Below are 21,151 nucleotides of genomic sequence, written 5' to 3' on the forward strand. Positions count from 1 at the left end.
AATCTTGATGATGCAAGAGAATTCCAGAGAATTCATTATAGAAAAGGTTATCCATATTGCAAAGAAAGAATTGATGAAATCTGAATGTGGATTGAAGCATACTATTTTCACTTCATTATTTTTGTGTTTTTTTCTTTGATTTGTTTCTTTTACAACATGACTGATATGAAAATATATTTTACATGATTCATACAGACACATAAGCTCTATTAAATTACTTATCATTTTAGGGAAAGGGAAAGAGACAGAGGAAGGGAAAAATTGGAACTCAAAAATGTTTAAATGAACATTTAAAATTGTCTTTTTTCATGTAAGTGGAAAAAATACTATTTAAGAAATATATCATATCCAGGTATATTTTTAACTTTTAGTAGGTGAAGAGACCAGTCAATTGTTTCTAGGCTCTCAAAATGCACATTCTCACAGAGAAGTTTTTTTTTTTTTAAATAAACATCTGAGATTAAAGCACCACAGTTGACAACAAAATTATAATATACTTTTAAAAGATGAATTTGGTTATGATTACACAGAGACAGAACAGACTAATACCAACACAAAACAAAATCAAAAACATACTCAAAGGAAAATGCAAACTCTTCCAATGCATATCAAATCTTAATCGAATAATCTATCTTTAATTATCCACATTATGATCATTTAGAGGGTGATCATTTCCGAGTCTCAAATTTCCAATCTTTTGGCCCAAAGCCTTAGGGGTAATTGCTTTATAACTGGATAAAAATATATCATCTATGTCTGATCTAAACTCAGCAAGAATATTTGTAACTAGTATTTAAAGCTACAGTTCTGGAAAGGATTCAATCAGCCAAGAGACTTCTCTGTTTGTTTATTTGGTCTTGCATCTCCACTCAAAATCTATAATACTTAGAAATGGTAAGCAGATACCGTGAATTTTTACCCTTTATAAGGGAAGGAACTATAGAGAGTAGGAAAGTAAGGAGAATACTGAGTATTTATATCAGTATTATCAAATACCCAGAGATTCCTAGAACCAGAAGGCAATTTCCTCAACTGATCCTGAAAATGACAGAAAGGAATAACCCTTTCCAAGCCCTATCTCTGGGTGGGCTTAGGGTGGTAGCCACAGGGAGGTAGCCCATTTGGCCTTTGCTCTTTAGCAGCATCTTCTGAAAGGGCTGATGCTGCTGATAACAAAAGGCACCAGGCAGCTTTCCAGTGGCCATCGATCCCTCTCCAAGCCATGGTGTGCTTTGGAAATCATTTCTGCACATGGCAGACAAGTTTGTCAGCTTTTGTTTGTTGTTCAGGCAGTGCCAGCTGGTGTGCTGCTATCACTGCTAGTTCTGTCCTTCGTTCTCGCCTTTTGATTTTGCAGCTCAAGTGTTTACAGAAACAAAATGCATCTACCCCAGGAAAGCAACCTCTCCGAGATGGCAGTTTTCACTTTGAGGGCATGGGACAGAATTTAAAAAGGGTGGGAGCTCCAGGACTAGGCCGTAGGTCTGTGCTTTCTCTGCTAGGGAAATGTTTGCCAAAGTTGCCTAGGTTCAGCAAGCACCCCAGTATGTACAGCACAAATTCCTCTCTCTCTCTCTCTCTCTCTCTCTCTCTCTCTCTCTCTGTCTCTCTCTTTCTTCTGTCTGTCTCTCTCTCTTTCTTTGTCTCTCTCTCTCTTTCTTTCACTTTCTCTCTTTCTTCTGTCTGTCTCTCTCTTTCTTTGTCTCTCTCTCTCTCTCTTTCTTTCATTTTCTCTCTTTCTCTTGTCTGTCTCTCTCTCTTCCTCTGTCTCTCTCCTCTTTCTGTCTCTCTGTCTTTCCTTTTCTCTCTCTCTCTCTCTCTCTCTCTCTCTCTCTCTCTCTCTCTTTCTGTCTCTCTCTCTCCCTCTCCCTCCCTCCCTCTCCCTCTCTCTCTGTCTCTATATCTCTCTGTCTCTCTCTATATATATATATCTCTCTCTCTCTTTTTCTCTCTCTCTCTTCCCCTCCCTCTCCCTCCTTATCTTTCTCTGTCTCTGTCTCTCTGTCTCTCTCTTTCTTTCTCCCTCTCTCCATGTCCTTTCTTGATTTATAAAGACATTTAAAAGCCCGCAGCATGTCTCTATGCATCTGCTTTTAGAGGACTCCCAGTATTGCAGGTACTGCCAGAGCCCATTCTTGGCAAAGGAAGGACACTGTGTTCCCCATCCCTGAAGTTTAATGTTCCATTGCAAAGTCAGATCCAAGAGGAAATAGAGAGAGGAAGCCAAACCCTGTCCATGGGTGGTAGTGGGAAGATATCCTCCCCTGATTCTAGAGAGACTACTTTATGGCAGGAGTGCTCTCACTACACAGCTACACTGCCATGCCCTTGGAAATGTTGTAAATAATCCCTGGGGGGTAAGACTTCAGAATATGCTACAGCCACATGTTCTTTATAATCATTAGGCTGAAAATAAGTGGTTTCAAACTCTGGCAAAGATAACGTTTTGATACCCGTTGCCTCACATCTGATAATTCAAGCCTGATCACAATGAACTACTTCCAATGGGAAATAATGGAGCGTAACTCTCGGCCGGGAAACTTTTTCCTCCATATGGTTCACAAGTTCCCTGGGATGTGTAATCCTACTGGGAGTGCCATCTGCATAGATTCTACACAGGCTTTTTCAGAGTGAGATTCTTCACTACATACTCTACAGCAAAAATGTTGTTTCCCTCCACCACCACCCTCTTTCCCCCTTGTCAATTCATAGGCTTGAAGACTAAAAGACCAGAAATTTATCTAGCTTTTTAATTGAAAATATGAATTTGTAAATTGAGGCATATAACCTCCAGTGGTACTATGGTCCTATTGTCTATATATTCAACACACATAGAAAACCAAGAAAGATAAATCAGAATTTAATTGCACGTTAAGTTCTTTGTTACAGACTCATATAGTTGTTTCTACTACAATTGATGATATAAAAACAGTTGTGTATAAATGTCTTATCTCTGCAACTCCTCAATCAGGTTATAGATTACTGAAAGAATCCATAGCATATTCATCTTTACATGAGAACCTGAACGGTAAGCAGTATTTAACATAATAGGTTTCAGGGAATATTTGTTGAGGGAAGGGAAAATAAAGAGAGAAAAGAAGGGAAAGAAGAGGGAAAAGAAAGGAAGAGAAGAGAAAAGGGAAGGGGAAAGATAGGAAAACAAGGGAAATGAAGAGAAGAGAATAGGAAAGGAAAGGGAAGAGAAGAAAAGGCAAGGAAAAGGATGGAAAGGGGAGGGACCTCTGGTCTTTAATTTGGTTAAATTCATTACCAATCTTGCCAAAATGGATCATTCATGACTTTTCTCAAATATATACAGTGTTTCTCTTTATGAATCATCTAATTAATTTTAGACCTTGAATTATTATTTAAGCTCTTAAATGATCAACTGATCTCTTGTTGTTGTTTCTTTTTATAAATTATTTATGTTTTTTGTACATTATTGAGCCACAAGAATAAGGTATGTTTGTTTTCTTGAAAACTTAAAAACAACCCATTTACATGTATTTGTCAAGAGCAGAGAAAGCTAAGAGGAATCTATGTGAAATAATGGGAAGGCAGAAACACATTTTTACATATAATCATGTCCTTAACAACAACAAAAAATTCTATCAGGAGGTTTTTATAAAAGAATATCTTTGAACTCACAATCAAGTACTACCAATAACCCATGTGCAGAGTAAAAGTCAAACATGGAATTCTTGACACATTTTTCTAGATTTTCTGTTTAGTAGGATACAAATTCGTTAAATAATTATTTTAATTATTTTCTTCACTTTGACAACCCTGATGAAGTTATTGCTAAAATATTCTTCCTAGCCTACCTATTTAAGGTATAAGGATAGTACAAATGCACTGGAATTTTATTAACCATGGAAAAACTATCATTGTAGAGGCTACAAGGTGAGGAACTTCCTCCATCAATGTAGACAATCCTATCTTGGAGTTTTAGAGCATTACCTGGGGGTAGTAATAGGTTAAAAGATTTGATTACTTGCTCAAGGTCTCCTATCTTTCTGCCTTGGTCTCTGTCTCTTTTTGTCTCTGTCTTTCTCCTCTATGTACCTCTGTCTCTCTTTGCATATCTTTATGCATATATGGCTCTCTCATCTAACTCTCTTTCCTCTCAGTTTCTGTTTCTCCAAGTTTCTTTCTGTGTCTTTATGTCTCTGTTTCTCTCTGACACTTTGTTCCTGTCTCTATCTAAATCTCATTTTTATAACAATTTCTGTCTCTGTCTCTGCTTCTTTCATTTTCCTAAATCTTTATGTTGTCTATTGTGTCTATTTTTTTTAATACACACACACACACACACATTCTCACACAAATAATCACTGAACTCTGTGTAAAGAACATGTCTTTTCTAAACTTTCTATCTCCTTCAGAAGTTGTTTAATATATGCTTGTTGTTATATTTGTTTTATGTTTATATTTAAGCATTTAAATAATTTGAAGATTTTTAGATTAATTTCCATAAGACTTTCATGCATTAGAGAGATGTCAAGTATTATTGTTCCTGTTTTAACCACCAAGATTTGTATAGGGAATTGTTCAAATTTACATCATGCCTCTGTGATTGAACTGAAATTGAACACTTGCTCCCCGGTTCCCAGTACTATAACCCTATTTATTTGAATATAAGAGCCCAAACTATGGAGGGGGGTGGGTATATTAAGGTCTATGTCAGGGAGTGTGGGAGAATATATACAATTTTTGTTTTAAAATTGTTTAAACATGTTATTTTTAAAGGAAGCAGATTTGAAAAAAAAAAAAAAAAAGTTGCTGTCAGCAGCACCTAATTTGACTGACAGTTAAAGTTTTCTAAACGGACCTAGAGAGGTTAGTAAATAGCTTTCCTATTGAATGGTAAAAGACCTATTATGTAAGCCCTGAGTCAAGTGAGAGGAAAAAGAAGAGAGTTACAATGGATATCAAAGATTTAAATAAGCTCCAGGTACTTTAGTCTCTTGCCCAATTCTCAAACTGGGAAATTTATAAAAGTCTCAGAACAAGGAGGATTACCATAGTCAGCCTTTCCAGAGAGGTAGAGAGAAATGAGTGAAGAACAAAGCCCAAGAGGATCTTTGCTGTGGCATCCTTAACTAGAATTAGTCACCAATAAGACAGTGAAATTCTGAGCAGATGCAGAAGTTCTGCTCCTGATGAGGTCCTGAATGTAGTGTTGAGTATAGAGAAACTGAAGAACTGATCTGAGGGAACCAGGGAGAAGGCACTGATTGAGATCAGTTTAGCCCCATGGTCCCAACTCTCGGGAGATCTCCAGTCAGTAATCCAAGTTAGATCAAATTCTTGGGGTCTTGTAGGGATCTTGGGCAGCTTTACCTTGCCATGTCCTTTCAAAAATCCCAGTCACGTCGCCGAGGTTAAATTTTCCCTGTAAAATCTATTTATGGCCATGCTGCAGTTGCTGCCTAACCTCACCACTCCTTGTGCAGTGTCTCCTGACTCCACTTCTCCATACAGCCAACTAACTCTTTTAGGATGCTACATCCCATTCAGGACTTAACCTGACAGCTAAGGACATGTCCCAGCATCATGGGGTACTCCCTTTCTCCTGAGTAATTATGACTCCACTGAGGAATTTGTCTTTCATATGCTCTCCCATTCTATTTCATTTTTACCATTCCCAATGTTTATTGTATCCTTTCATTTTGCCTGTAACCTCTTCCCTAAATCTTTTGCCAAAGAGAATGACCATAGTGAATTCTTCACATGACCTAACCCCAACTTTTGGTGCCTACAATCATCTGGTGTTTACATCATCCACATCAGTCCTGCTACTTCAATTCCTGCATACGGAACCAATAACCTGCTTAGAGATTGGCTTAAGAACAACAGTCAACATCTGTATCCAGAGAGAAAACTATAGATCAAAGCATAGTATGTTCACCCTTTTTCAATTGCATATTTATTTCCTTTTTTTTTCTTGTGTGGTTTTTTTTTTTTGGTCTGAATTTTCTTACACATCATGACAAATATGGAAATATGCTACATATATTTATCTATATCAAATTGTTTGGTGTCTTGAGGAGGGATGAGGGAAAGGAGGGATAGAGAAAAAAATTATAACACAAAATCTTATAAAAATAATGAATGTTTCACACAATCCAAATATGTTTGTGGAAAAATAAAATCTTGCTGAGAAAAAAAATAGAATAGTAGTCAGTTACTTGAGAGATCAAAATAGAATATGTCCAAATTCAAGGTTAAGACCTGATGTTTTACATCTTGCCACAGATGCATAACACTAAATGGCTATCTTGGGAAAGTTAATGACCTCAACCCAATCTAGTATATAGACTTTAACCTCTATAGATTTTCAGGAGATTTATCCAGATAAAGTATTTCTTCTTTTAATCAAGATGTTTGTGTTTGCTTTAATCTTTGCTTAAAGTAATATTTCTATCTTTAGGTCTTCAAGGACCTGGAAGTATGTACTCATATTTTGGCAAAATAAACAAACTAAAAATGATTACTTGTGCTAGGCTTTATAGTTATGTAAAGCATGTGCATTAGGCAGTGAGTTTTGCCAGTGTAGAAATATGAAAGACATGAATCTGCCTAGATATGGATCACAAAGAAATATGATTTGAAATCACTACCATCTCCTCTTCCAACACTTCTCCAGGGAAAGACAGCCCAAGAAATAAGGTAGGTGATTAGCATCAGAAGTTGGACAGTCTCTACTTCAGGGAAAAGAGAAAGAAAGAAAGAAAGAAAGAAAGAAAGAAAGAAAGAAAGAAAGAAAGAAAGAAAGAAAGAAAGAAAGAAAGAAAGAAAGAAAGAAAGGAAGGAGGAAGGAAGGAAGGAGGAAGGAAGGAAGGAAGGAAGGAAGGAAGGAAGGAAGGAAGGAAGGAAAGAAGGAAGGAAGGAAAAAGGAAGGAAAGAAGGAAGAAGGAAGGGAAGAAGGAAGGGAAGAAGGAAGGAAAGGAGGAAAAGGAAGGAAGGGAGGAAGGAAGAAAGGAAAAAAGAAGAAAGGAAAGAAGGAAGGAAAGAAAGAAGAAAGGAAAGAAAGAAAAAACAAAGAAAAGGAAGGAAGGGAGGAAGGAAGGAAAAATAAAGGATAGAAAGAAGAGAAAGAAAGAGAAAAAGGAAAGAGATAGAAAGAATGAAAGAAGGAAGGAAGGAAAATACATAAATAACTAGCAAATTGAAATTAGAGAAGCTACATAAATGAGAATATATACTGAACAAAAGATGAAGTAAATGACATCATCCATTGTGAGAGAGATATTTCTTCTCAAAAGAGAGAGAGAGAGAGAGAGAGAGAAGAGAGAGAAAGAGAGAGAGAGAGAGAGAGAGAGAGAGAAAGAGAGAGAGAGATTGAGAGATTCCCAGGTCTTAATGCAGAAGAAATTGCTCAAAGTCCGAAACACAGTAATCTGGAATTAGGGAAGTAATCCAGGTATCATCTCCTCTATATGTCGGCCTATTTCTGGAATGTTTTCTCTCCCTTAAGAAGCTGGAAAAGTCAGAAATTGTATTTCCTCTTTCTTAAATCTGAAATCCAGAAAATAAGGAACTTTTTCCTTTTATACTCTCATGAAATCCATCTCTCATGCAGGCACTGATCATTAAATAACTGACCTCCACCAATGAGAAGAATCCCATATGGATAGGCCTTGAGTCTAAGATTATATATAGCAGGTTTTCCATAAACTTTTGTTCAATATGGCTCCCTGAATCTTCAGGTACATTGTTTTTGGCAACCACACAAGATTCTTGAATGGATTCATAGCATTCAACTTTTTTTTTGTAGTGACATGGTATATCATTTTGAGAAATACAAAAGCATTGATGCTCTTGTTTTTATGGTCTTCTTCCTACAAGCTGACATATCCTATTTTTCCTTTCTCAGAAGAACCTAAAATCTATCAAAAATGATTTGAATTTGGCATGATTACTAACTCTCATTTTTATATCTAAGCGTTCTAGGGGTCCTGGAGATAATCTATAATATCGTCCTAGATTAGGTTGGCAGCCCTGAGGTCAAAATATACTAAACATATTTTTTGGTAACTTGAACCCTTAAATATTGTGGAATGAGACTCTTCTCCCTAGTAAGTGTCAGACTGACCTTGACCCAGAACTACTACAAATTAAACCAAGACTGAATCTTCCTCAGACTAGATGTATTCTTCATACTGGCCAGAACTTCAGGAAAGAAAGTGACAAAATAAAGGTTAAAAAATCATTTCCCTCTTCTCATCTTATTCTATGACATGTTTATTACAATCATTAGATAGCAAAAAGTTAGAATTTCCAAATCCATAAAATTTTAATGAATTCGAACCTTGATAAATTTCTTGGTTTTTTATGCACATAAAATCATAAACCAAAATAAAATTTGTGTAAAAAAGCTCTAGCTAAATCACATCTTTACTTTTATTTGGAAAAACCAACATAAGTAGAAAATTTCTTCAAAATTCTAAAGACGGTATATTTATATTGATGAATTGTAGTATAATAAAGTATTATATTTATTTATCCACCTTCTCCCTTCCCTCACATCAGTTTTACATTTTTCTCTTTTTACTAGTGTTAAATGGCCTACTGGGCCAAAGGATGAGACTCAGCAGGGTGATAGTACACAAATATTATATTTTTTGTTGTTTCGAAGTTACCAGGCAACATTGCTAATTTTTCCCCACTTCATTGCAGTCAAAAATGAGAGCATGCTCAGTTTCGCTACAAGATATTTTTGTGCCACCTGGTGGATTTTTGATGAAGTCAAAGTATCCAGAGTCTGAATTACCGCTCAGCTTGATCATCACTTGAGGCATTTTCTCAGCGCTTAATGTTACCAGTGTAAGTATAGATTCCCCACTGTGTCAGGCAATTCAACTGCACTAGACCCATAATAAAGATTTTTTTTTAATGTGAAAATTAGTCTTTAGTGAAAGAGACCTATTTTGTTAGCTGCTGGGTAAATTCAGGTAAAAGCAATGACATCCACAACAGTGGGTCAATCCATTATGGTTAATACATAGATATTATTGCCAACCTTATAGCAGTCAGAATAGCACAGATGCTAACACTTCTCTCTATTAGTTAGATTCAAAAATAATTGTAATTAACCTTTTCTCTTACCCCCATTCCTAGGAAGTAAAAATAATCTGATATTGTCATATTTGTCAATTAGTGATGTAACTATTTACTGAAGCATTAATTTTCACTGAACATGAAAGGAATTTCAAAAAACACATTTACTGGGGTGATAACTGATTGGGGTCTTGGAAGTCTTTCTTAGTGACTCATACTAATGCAAGTTAGAGCTAGCTGGGATGATGTTATATGAATGCCATGCTCAAAGAAGGTTCAATCTAGCAGCTTTGAGCTAAACATCTATATTTTCCCCAATATATCAGTGATTTTAAAGTTTCTTGTTCAAAATTAACCCAATGTCCACAATCTATACACCAAATGAAAAATAAATTGGATTCATTTTTTTAATTCAGGTTTTATTATAATTTGAGAGGAGGTTGGTTACAAAGAAATGAAAATTGTTGTATTTTTTAAAAAATAACAAGAGAGAAAATCAGAGAAGTCTTTAAATTAAATACATTGATGATAGAAATAACAGAATCTAAAAGTAAGTATGTAAAGTATGTCTTGATCAGCAGGAAGATTTAACAAATAAAAGAAAAACAAAACTGAAGCAGAAAAGGAAACATGGTCAATTTGTTTGGGTGGAGGGAGAGTGGGTGGGAGAAGAGTAGTTAGGTGGGAGAAGAGTAGTTAGGTAGGAGAAGAGTAGCTAGGTGGAGAACCACTTTCTAAAAATCTATTTGGAAACTTAAGAAACTTAAGAAACAGTTTTAATTCTCTTGAGAAGAGAGACAAGATGTTACACAGCTTCCCCCTAATACTCAGCTCAACACCTAATAAATTATAAGCACTTGATTAATAAAAGATCTTTATTAATCTGTGACGGTGGCACTTCCAAGTATGATTATTATCTATAGTATGTGTGCATATGTACTTTAAAAGCATTTTTGGGCATCCCTTAATTATGAATTCCCTATAAATATCAATGGTAGCAACATCATTTCAATAATTATAAATTGTCTTTGTTCCAGAACCTACGTAAAGGAACTTAGGAAGTAAGGAAAAGAAAATGAAATCATTGGCTCAAGGTCACTGCTCTGATATTCAGAATAATGAGACATGGTAAGACAACTGAAATGACTGGACTACTGGATGAGAAGGGCTAGAATTTTGTTCAGGAATGATAGGGGAGGGGAGCAGAGCTAGATGGCGCATTGGCTAGAACACTGGCCCTGGAATCAAGAACACCTGCATTCAAATATGACCTCAGACATTTAACACTTCTTAACTGTGTGTCCCCAAGTCACTTAGCCCCCAGTGCCTCACTCCCTCCTAAAATAGCAAAAAATGAAATGATAGTAGAAAGGAGAATGAGGTGATAGTATCATAGGATTTTGAAGGCCATGTGAAATCACCTAGTCCAGTCTATATTTTTAAACATCAAAGATAGCTAAATAAGTTTTAGGATATCAAGAATGGAAAAAATATATGTAGATACAAAGGCGAAAAATGAAAGATACTTTGAAACAAATATAGTTATTCTCTTCCACTTTGTGACTTTTCTCCATTGTAGTTTTTGATATAGCAATTGGCAGCATACAAAATTAAATGTGGATAAAGGGGAGGGAATTTTGCAGAAGCTGTAGATGATATGCAAATGCCAGCTGACAACCCAGAAAAAGTTTAGAAATTCAGAAATGCATAAAATATATGTAAAGTATTATATAATATCAACATATTTACCTTTTAATATCATAATTCAGACTTCTTGAGTATGAAGGGAGGGGTGAAAATTTCATGTGGATTTGATTTTCTAGATCACAGGGTTGTTGCATCCCTAATCTCTATAATATGAAGATAATAACTGTAGTGATATACTATAAGGATAGTTATTGTAGTTTAATAGAGTATTTTTAGAATGCTATCCTCGTCTTAGTTGTGCTAACTGTTCATGTGAGTAAATTTCTTAGGACTTAATTTCCTAATTCATGAAATAAATGAATTGCTATCAATGAACACCTAGGTTCTTCCCAGTTCTCATAAAATAAATCTCTGTAAACTCTAAAATAAATCTGTCTTGGTCAGCTTTACAAAATAATAGTCATTGACATAAAGCAAATTGTTGCTATATATGGAGTTAGGAAGAACCTGAATTCAAATCCCAGCATTGATAATTATTATTTATGTAACTATAACATTTCACTTAACCTCTCTTGTGTTCAGATGCCTAACTTTAAAAAGCTTAACCTTACCTCACCAGTTTTTCTTTTCTTTTCTTTTTATGTGTGGTTCAAATGAGTCTATATACTTAAATGTGTATGTATGTATGCATATGAGTGTGCATAGATATATACATATACTCATAAAATATGTTTATATAATTTAAATATTTATTCTGCATTATATAAAAATCAATTTATACCTATACATGCAAGCATACACAAATAAAATACTTTACAAACTTTGAAGAGTCTTATAAATATCACCTTATTATAGCAGACTTTACCTATCTACATATTTTGATGGATCCTTTTGGGGGTAGTTTCTTCTAAGATTTTTTTCTTTATATTTCTATATATAATCACTTTGTGTGATTCTTAGATACAGTTGTCAATAAATCATCCTTAGAGGATATATCCAGAATAGTTGAGGTTTTTTCCTCTTGTTTTTAAGGGTATCAATGTGCCACTCGTTCTTTCTATCCATTTAATTTTTTTTTTTTTTTTTGCTGTGCTCACTCATATCCTTAACAATATATGTCCTTAATAATTACTTTCTATTATTTTTTGTGTAAAAGTTATTTTGTACTTTGTTATATACTTTTTTCTTTCCATGTTTCTTTCCATTGTCTTTTGATTTATAATTGTAACTCTCCTAAGATGTTAGTGCCCTACATTTAGCAGCCATATAACATCACTAGAATGTGATACTAAAAAGATAGATTTCTGGACTGATAGTCAATGTGGAATTTTAAAAAGCATGATACCTTCTCCTTTACCACTTTGGTGCACTCATTTTAGATTCCTTTGGCTTCTTTAGCTATAGTCATTTTAGGTTTCTTTGACTTCTTCATCTTGTCCCTATGCTGCTCCTCTTATCCCAGTCCATTCAGATTTCTTTTGTATATTGCCTTCTCTTATTAGATTGTAAGCTTCTTGGGAGCAGGGACTTTTTCTTTGGCTCCTAGGCATATAGCATAGTGCCTGACCCATAATAGATGCTTAGTAAGTGTTTGAAAAAAAGCACTTCAATTTCCCATATTTAATTCAATATTATCTGCTCCTCCTACTCAGTTCCAGGCCTAGTTCTTTTTTTAATCTATTGCATTTATTAAAGATAGATAGATATATAGATATATATATATATATATATGTGTGTGTGTGTGTGTGTGTGTGTGTGTGTATGTATCAATGTGATAGACTGCCTGTCCAGTGGTATATCATAATCTGGGAAATATTTCTGAGTGATTAGATCAAATTACATGGCAATAAGGTTGATTTTTCTGAAGAAGCTTTTCTAGTGTTATCCTCTGGGATAAATACAAATGGCATGTCATTTGTGAAGGGGAAGAATTAAAGAAACTCACCATCAATATTGAATCTTTATTTTTAGAGGACAATCTTAATTAACCAGGGCATTTTCCATGAAATTCACAAACACTGTCAGCAGACATATAACTCCCAGTTTTCACATCCCTTGATATCAGGATTCAGTGGAAGAAAGTTATGTGTTCAGTTATATCTCTCATGACAATGCTACACTTTTGCAGTAGGATGATAGCTCAAGAAAGAGAAAAGTTTGGGGTCAAGTGTTCCAAGCCCTTCATTACATACACGAGGAAAATGAGATCCAGAGAGATGTTAATTGGTAAAGTCAGAATTCAAACTCATGAGTGAACTGAAGTTCAGCACTGCCTCATGAGATATATCTTGTCTGAGGAGAGCTTTCAAATTTCTAGTTGTTATTGCTAATCAAAATGCTTTTTAAAAAATAACCAGTAAATACAATGACATATTATATTCTCATCAAAGCATAATTATATTATAGTAAAAGTTTTCTGCTGTATAAAATTGTATGTGAAAGTCTATATGTTCCCTTCTCATATTTTCATTAATATGAGCCTAAAGTGGGTCATTATCATAAAGATTTTATAGAAACAAAAAATCAGGAATATGGCTTGTAGTAGCTTGAATTTTCTAAATTACTTCCCTAGCACTACCCGCAACAGAATTTGAAATCTAAGTACTGAAAACAACCTGAGGTCATCTAGTCCAGCTGAACCTAGAGCAAGAAAATCTTCTATAGTTTTCTAGAGGGATCAAACTAAAATATAAACAGATTCTTGAAGCTGCATATTGACTTAGAAAATCACAAATCAGTGTTATCCACATTGTGTTGTTTTTGAATTTATTTTGTCAAATATTTAGCAATTATATTTTATTCTTATTTGGGACACAGTTTAACACTGCTGTTCCATAACATCCTTAAGGGATTATTCAACCACTGATTAAACAATGCAATGATGAGACTAGTCTTGTTATTCTTTCTGTAGATAGTCCTATATTAGGAAAGTTGTCTCATAGCTAGCTAAAATGGATTTCTATTCATTATTACTTATATTTCTCCCTGGAACCAAGCAAAAGAGAGTTAATCTCTTCTTCAATAGGGCAACATTTCAAATACTTACACCCTAGACAGCATAGTACTTTCTGTAGTCTCATCATATCCTCATTCTCCATCTCTATCTTACTGGAAATTATGATTCCTCTCTTAGATTCTTCTGATTTTAACAGATGAAATTTTTATCATATATAGTCACCAAATAACTTCCTACATATCCCACACTGGTACTCTATCCAAGCACTTTCCTTCATATATTGTCTTCTCCCATTAGAATATAAGCTTCTTGATGCCAGACACTCCTTTGATTGCTTTTGTATGTATCTCTAGCATTTAACACAGTTATCTAACAAATAGCAAATATTTAGTAAGTATTTATTCTATCTCTGTATCTATCTATCCATCTATCAGCTTATAGCTATTTTATTTCTCTGTCCTTCTATCTTTCTGTCTTTCTTACCTGTCTGTCTATTTATATCTATCTATCTATCAATCTAACTAAAAAATCTTCTTTTCTTTGGGTTAAAACATCCCTATTTCTTTCTCTTCATCCTTACAAAGAATGGTCTAAAGTCCTCTTACCATCTTGGAAGTCTTATTCTAGAAAAACTCTAGTTTGTAAATGTTTTTTCCTAAAATGCAATTCCCCCAAACTAAAGACAGAAAATACCACTTTTGTGCTTTCCATCTGTTTTGTAATCTTCTCTTTTATCTTGAATATCAATCAATGTACGCTTCAAACTGTGGTTCCTGTGAGGTCTTTATTGGAACCACTAAACATTCCCTTCAATTTTGTTGTTTTTGATGCCTTGCTTCCAATTGTATTTCCAAATGTCTCAGTATAATATGGTTTAACTTAATCTCAGACCAAGCTCTCAGTCAATTCCTTTTGTCATCTTCAATAGCTTTTCACTGTTTCTTGAAATGTAATTGCTCATCATCTTCCATCCTCTTTCTCCATTATATTTTACAAATGAATTTATACTCTGAACCAGTGTTGCCCTTGGCTACTATGTCTCTTTGCTTGGCAAAAAGATTAATTGTTTGATGGCTAAGGCTTTTTCAGACTCGGTTATTGTGCTGTTTTGTATCACTTGAACTTCTCTGGGAAATGGCAAGAGTCATTGTCTTTATTATTATGCACAGATTGGATAGGAATTCCTAGAATCACATTTAGTGTTTTCTTCTCATCTATAATAGCATAGTCTCTTGCATATGTTCTTTTCTTCTAATCTGAGTTTTACTTTTATCTATCTAAATATCACCTTGAAAAGTAATAGAAGAATGAAGGTCACATAAGTGGTAAGATAACAGGGTATTCCTTTTCCATATGCTATTTCAAACTAACAAAAAAGACCAAAATGCACAAGAAGAAGAAGATGCACTGCACAAGAAAAATATAAACTTTCAGAAGATAGATAAATTGTACAAATGAAATTCTACCTATAGTCCACACCATGCATTAGATAGTTATTACAAACATTTGCATAAATATACATGTGTACAAATCTTTACTTAGTTTTCACACTGAAGTTACTCATATTGAACCTCTAAACTCTCTGAAAGAAAAGATACTGTTTCTGTGCAGTTACATGAAGAAAAGGAAGTACAAAATGGAAGGGGAATGTGGAAAACAGAATTGCCAAGCCAGTTGAAGGAAATTCCTATATGTTTTTTGAGACTGAGAGAAGTGGGTCAGGAAGCTAAGTTGTACTACTGAGTTCTACTCATGTACTTCTGGCATCAACCCAGCTGAACCTCATCCGCACAATTCAAGGAGACTATGGTAAGAAAGAGAGCATAATTGAATGTGTTGCAGAGTAATTTGTACATTAGGGGATACCCTTCTCTAAGGGGGTAAAAAAGATTGTAATTCCTAGAAATTGCTTCCAATCCCAGGAGATACAATACATGAATCTAAACGTAGATTGGCAGCCATTGCCCTTAGAGGTAGGTTGAGCATCCAGATATAAGAGGCGAGAGTGATATTGTAAGATCAAGGGAATATAACTGTATAATAGTACTTGGGACACAGAATGATTTCAACCAAAGGACTAAGAGAGAAATGTAGTTGAAAAAGAAAAAAAAATAGGGTAAGATCTACAAAATTTTTAACAAAATGTGATAGAAGAGGAAGTTCAAACTTGGTACTTCAGAAATTATTTTAAAGTAATGAGGTACAAAGAACAAAAGAAATATAAGTAATAGTATACAGCCACTGAATTACAGAATAGAGATAAAACAAAAGAAATCTTCTGGAAAAGGGTGCCAGAAAAATGTTTCTACTAAAAATGAGAGGTTGGGAAAATGAGAGGAAAGCAAAAGGACAAAAGGGGGAAATATATAAATCAATAAACACAAAGTAATAAAATATATAAATTGTAATTTAGATAGAGTCAAAGGATTTGGAATAAGTCAATTAAATGGGAAATTGTGGAAATAGACATTTCAAACTCTAAATTACCAAAGTGGAATCATTATCTTCACACACACACACACACACACACTAAATCCTCTTCCTGATTCCCTTGTTTCTATCCGGGGTGCCAGCATTTTTCTAGTTACTCAGATTCACAATATTGTATCTTCAATTCTTCCCTCAACATTCCTCATCCCTAAATAGTTAGCTGGTATTATCAATACTACTTGAAGTATTGATATGACTTCTTAATTGGTCTCTCTGTTTCAAATTATTCCTTTCACTCATTCATTCCTGGATAACTGTCAAAATAATCTTTCTAAAATCCAGGACTGATCTTGTGACTCTTTTGTTCCAGAAGCCTCAGTGGCTTGCTATTCCTCCTAGAATAAACTACATACTCCATTTGTTATTTAAAACCTGTCATTTTGGGACTACAAACTATTTTCCCAGAATTTTCCCAATATTGCCTCTATATATAATATATTCTCATCAATGGTTCCCCCAGTTCATGACATAATTTCTCTCCTCATTGTTGCCTCTTGGAATCTCTAGCTCCTCCAAAAATAAGAATGTTATTAATCCTCCCTTCACTTAGGAATCCTTCTGATCCTTGAAATTACTTTTTTATATTTTGACATGTCTTATAGTTGCTTCAATATTTGCATATTTCCTGCTTTCACTTGAGTTTAAGCTCCTTTTGGACATGAGCCTTTTTCTTTTCTTTTTCATTTTTATCTTTGTATCCATAGTGCATAGCACACCTGGCACATAGTCAGTGCTTAGTAAATGTTTATCAAATTGAATTGGATTAGATTGAAAATTGAAATAAAGCTTATATTTATTCATCAACTGTTCCTTTTTCAAGATGAAAGCTGGTAACAACACATTATCTTCTGCTTTGTTCCATCCCTCTGTCCTACCTTGAAAAGTGTCTTCCTAAATCTTAGTACCACAAAGAATGGACACTTTTTATTAGTACCTATGTTCATAAATGAATGAATTTACAAACAAAAAGGTTTTAAGAACTTACACTATGCCGTGTTATGGGAAATATTGGGACCACAAATATAAAGGCAAAAGTATTATTTGCAAGTCTAAAAGAGCTTATATAAAATAAACAAGGACAAATATGTAGGGGCATTTGTTCCAGAAAGGTACAGTGATGTTAAGTGAACTATAATGAATTCAAGGTACACACTCTATCTTATAACAGTAGCATAGTTGATTTGGTGCTCATTCATTCATGATTCTAGAATTTAAGAAGAAAAGGCATGGGCTATGGGTTTGGTCAGGAGGCTTTGGAGACGGTAGAAGTAGAACAGGGAATGGATTGAAGCGAGAGGCTTCTTGAACCATCAGGAAATCTGAAATGCTCAAAATCTCTATAGTGCATGTTAGCCTTTCTCTTTCCAAAGCATAACTTCCCTTTATCTCTTAGTAATAGCTATACATTTTCATTGTTATCATTCTTTTCTAAGAGGTCTTTATTCTGCAATGCATAGTACTCATTTCATCAGACTGATGTGCCCTAGTTGCCACATTCTTCATGAAGAAAGAATTGGGGAACAAATGGCAGTGCATTGTCCTCACCGCTTCCCAATAAGCCACCAGTTTCACTACTTCGGATCTTTGGACTTGAATCAGTTATTAGCTTAATTTATTTATTTCACTCACCTTAGCCCTACACTCATTTTAACACTCTGACCACTGTAAAACGAGTTAGAAGAATTCATGATTCCAACCAGAATTGTCAACCTATTATTTTGACAGATGACTAGGAAAAATCTTGTGAAAAGAGATTCTAGCTTTTTTACCATACAGAGGTCTTCCCCTGGTGCTTTATCAGAGCACAGAGGTGATCTAGGTTCTCAGAGGCTATGCCAGCAGCAAACAAGCCCTGTGAAACGTTATCAGGATGAAAAGATTTCAAGTGTGAAATCTGTTAACTATATATTGTGTATCTAATATCAGGGTGGGGACCAGCCTGAGGAATTTTATTAAAGGTTCATCCCCAGGTTGACTACATGAGGTTGATTTTTTTTTATTGTTGTTGTTATGGCAACTTGTAGAAGAAACTCATTTTGCTCTTGAATCTTCTCACACTGAATATTCCTTTATTCCTATGGCCCTTTCCTCTGATTGGTGAGTTCTTGCCTGAAACTTCCATTTAAGAAAATTCTTAGGTCAGATATGCTCAGTTTTAACCTGGTTTCACTCCTGATGCTTTGTAATTTTAATTCCTTGCCTTTACTGGATATCCTCCCTTCCCTTTTCAGTTCCCTTTCATGCTTTGTCTCTGCTCATTAAAATGCAAAATCCTTGAGGGTAGGAACTATCTTTTTCTTCCTCAGTGCTTAGAACATTGCTTGGTACATAGTGCTTTATAAATGGTTTCTTTAACATGTTCAATCAAAGAGGGATTATGATTTGTATGAATGATATAAGAGATTACTGAAGTATAGATGTAAATTCTTCTGAAGACAAAAGAGGAAATTCAGCTGAGACATTGGGAGAACCAAGACCTAGAAAGAAATCAGGATTGTCATATAGAGCAGAGATCAGAGTATTTAAGAAGCAGAAATAAATGTCATAATTATAGGTAGTGGAATAAAATAGCTAATTTGACAAAAGAAATGAAATTTAAAATGTTATAGATCTATAAGGGAATAGCAGCAGATAGTTCTTTATTATCTTATTAATAGCTTCTTATTTTCAAAACATATGCACAAATAATTTTCAACATTCACCCTTGGAAAATCTTGTTCCAATTTTTTCTTCCTCTATTTTCTTACCTCTTTCCCTAGATAGCAAGCAATCCAATATATGTTAAACATGGGCAAATCTTCTCTACATATTTCCACAATTATTATACTGCATAAGAAAAATCAAATCAAAATGAAAAAAATAAGAAAGAAAACAAAATGCAAGTAAACAACAACAATAAAAATGAAAATACCATATTGTAGTCCACACTCAGTTCCCTCAGTCCTCTCTCTGAGTATATATGACTCTCTTTTTAATGGGCTGAAGCTCGAGTTGATGCACTGAGTGCCCAAGCACATGAGGCTAAACAGTAATTGGACCATACTCTATTAATATATATGCTTGGAGAAAGAATGGCCTCGCCCACTCTTTGTGCAAGTCCTGATGTGTTGTATAGGAAATGAAGATTTTGGGTGAGTGGAGGCAGAGGGGCAGGAAGAGAGGTAGAGAGAGACTGCTGGCTGGCGTCTTGTCGCAGCTGCTCACATTGCTATCGCAATCCCCCTTTCACCTCTGATCCCTCTTCACTTCCGATCCTTCTTCACTTCCACAGAGAATAAAGATCGAAGATTTTCCCTTAACCTGAATTCCTGACTCCGGTTGATTTTAAATATGTGGTCATCACATCTCTTCATCACAAAATCATTGGAACTGACTTGAATCATCTCATTGTTGAAAAGAGTCACGCCCATCAGAACTGATCATTGTATAATCTTGCTGTTGATGTATACAATGATCTCTTGTTTCTGCCCACTTCACTTAGCATCAGTTCATGTAAGACTCTCCAGGCCTCTCTGAAATTATCCTGTGATCATTTCTCACAAAACAATAATATTCCATAATATTCATGCACCATAACTTATTCAGCCATTTTCCAACTGATGAGCATCCACTCAGTTTCCAGTTTCTTACCACAACAAAGGCTGCTATAAATATTATTGCACATGTGCATTTTCCTCCTTTTTTATGATCTCTTTGGGATATAGGCCTATTAGAGACATGCTGGATCAAAGGGTATTCATGATTTTTTAGCTCTTTGGGCAAAATTGCAATTTGCTCTCCACAATGTTTGAATCAGTTCACAATTCCACCAACAATGAATTAGTGTCCCAATTTTCCCACATCCCTTCCAACATTCATCATTATCTTTTCTTGTCATCTCAGCCAACCTGAGAGATGTATAGTAGTACCTCAGAGTTGTCTTAAATAGCATTTTTCTAATCAGAGTGATTTAGAGCATTTTTTTTTCATTTGACTATAAATGGTTCTAATTACTTCATCTCAAATTTTCTGTTCATATCCTTTGACAAGTTATCAATTGGAGAATGTCTTGAATTCTTATAAATTTGAGTTAATTGTTTATATATTTTACAAATGAGGGCTTTATCAGAACCCTTGGATATAAATTCCCCCCCCCCCCATTTTATTGCTTTCCTTCTAAACTTGTCTGCATTGGTTTTGTTTGCACAAAAACTTTTTAACTTAATATACTCAAAATTATCCATTTTGTATTCCATAATATACTCTAGTTCTTCTTTGGCCACAAATACCTTCCTTTTCCACAGATCTGAGAGGTAGACTATTCTTTGTTCTTATAATTTCTAGTAGGTAGTTCTTCAATTACAAAATGTAAAAGAAACCGGTCAAAGAAAAAAAATCCCTCTTTTGAGTAATACAGAATTTGTGATTACTAAAAAGAGAGGTAAGATGGAAAGCATAGTCTTAATGAATCCTTATACTAAGGGACAAGGAACAAAAAAATTAATCCATGAAGCATATGGACATGGAGAAACTGTATAGTAAAAGATGCATGAAGAGAATCACAAGTACTGAGTATCATGAAAGACAAAGGAAGGAAGAATATCATGGAAGCAGTGATCCAGAGAATCAAATCTTATAAAGTCAAAGAGGTGGCTAAAGACAAAATAGAGGTTATTAGATTGGATTATTGGCGAAAATATAATAGCTTCAGAACTAAATGGTGAGATTGTGTAGGAAGATGAGATTATTAAGGGTGATATTAAAGGACTGGCAAAGAACAAGTTTACATGCCAGGTACTCAAAGGAGATAAAGTTTATAAAAAAAAAACTTACAGCCTCTAAAATACTAAGTAAATCACAGTTCTACTTCTTTTCCTCTTCCTTTTCCTCCTTTTCCTCCACTTATTCCTATTCCTTCTTCTATCCATTATGCCATCTCGTTCCCCCTATATTTATCATTATTGTTATGTTATTGTTGTTATAAGTATTGAGGAAAGCAGGAACAGTTTGACAAGT

Source organism: Sarcophilus harrisii, chromosome 1 (genome assembly GCF_902635505.1).
Source record: "Sarcophilus harrisii chromosome 1, mSarHar1.11, whole genome shotgun sequence".
Classification (NCBI taxonomy): domain Eukaryota; kingdom Metazoa; phylum Chordata; class Mammalia; order Dasyuromorphia; family Dasyuridae; genus Sarcophilus; species Sarcophilus harrisii.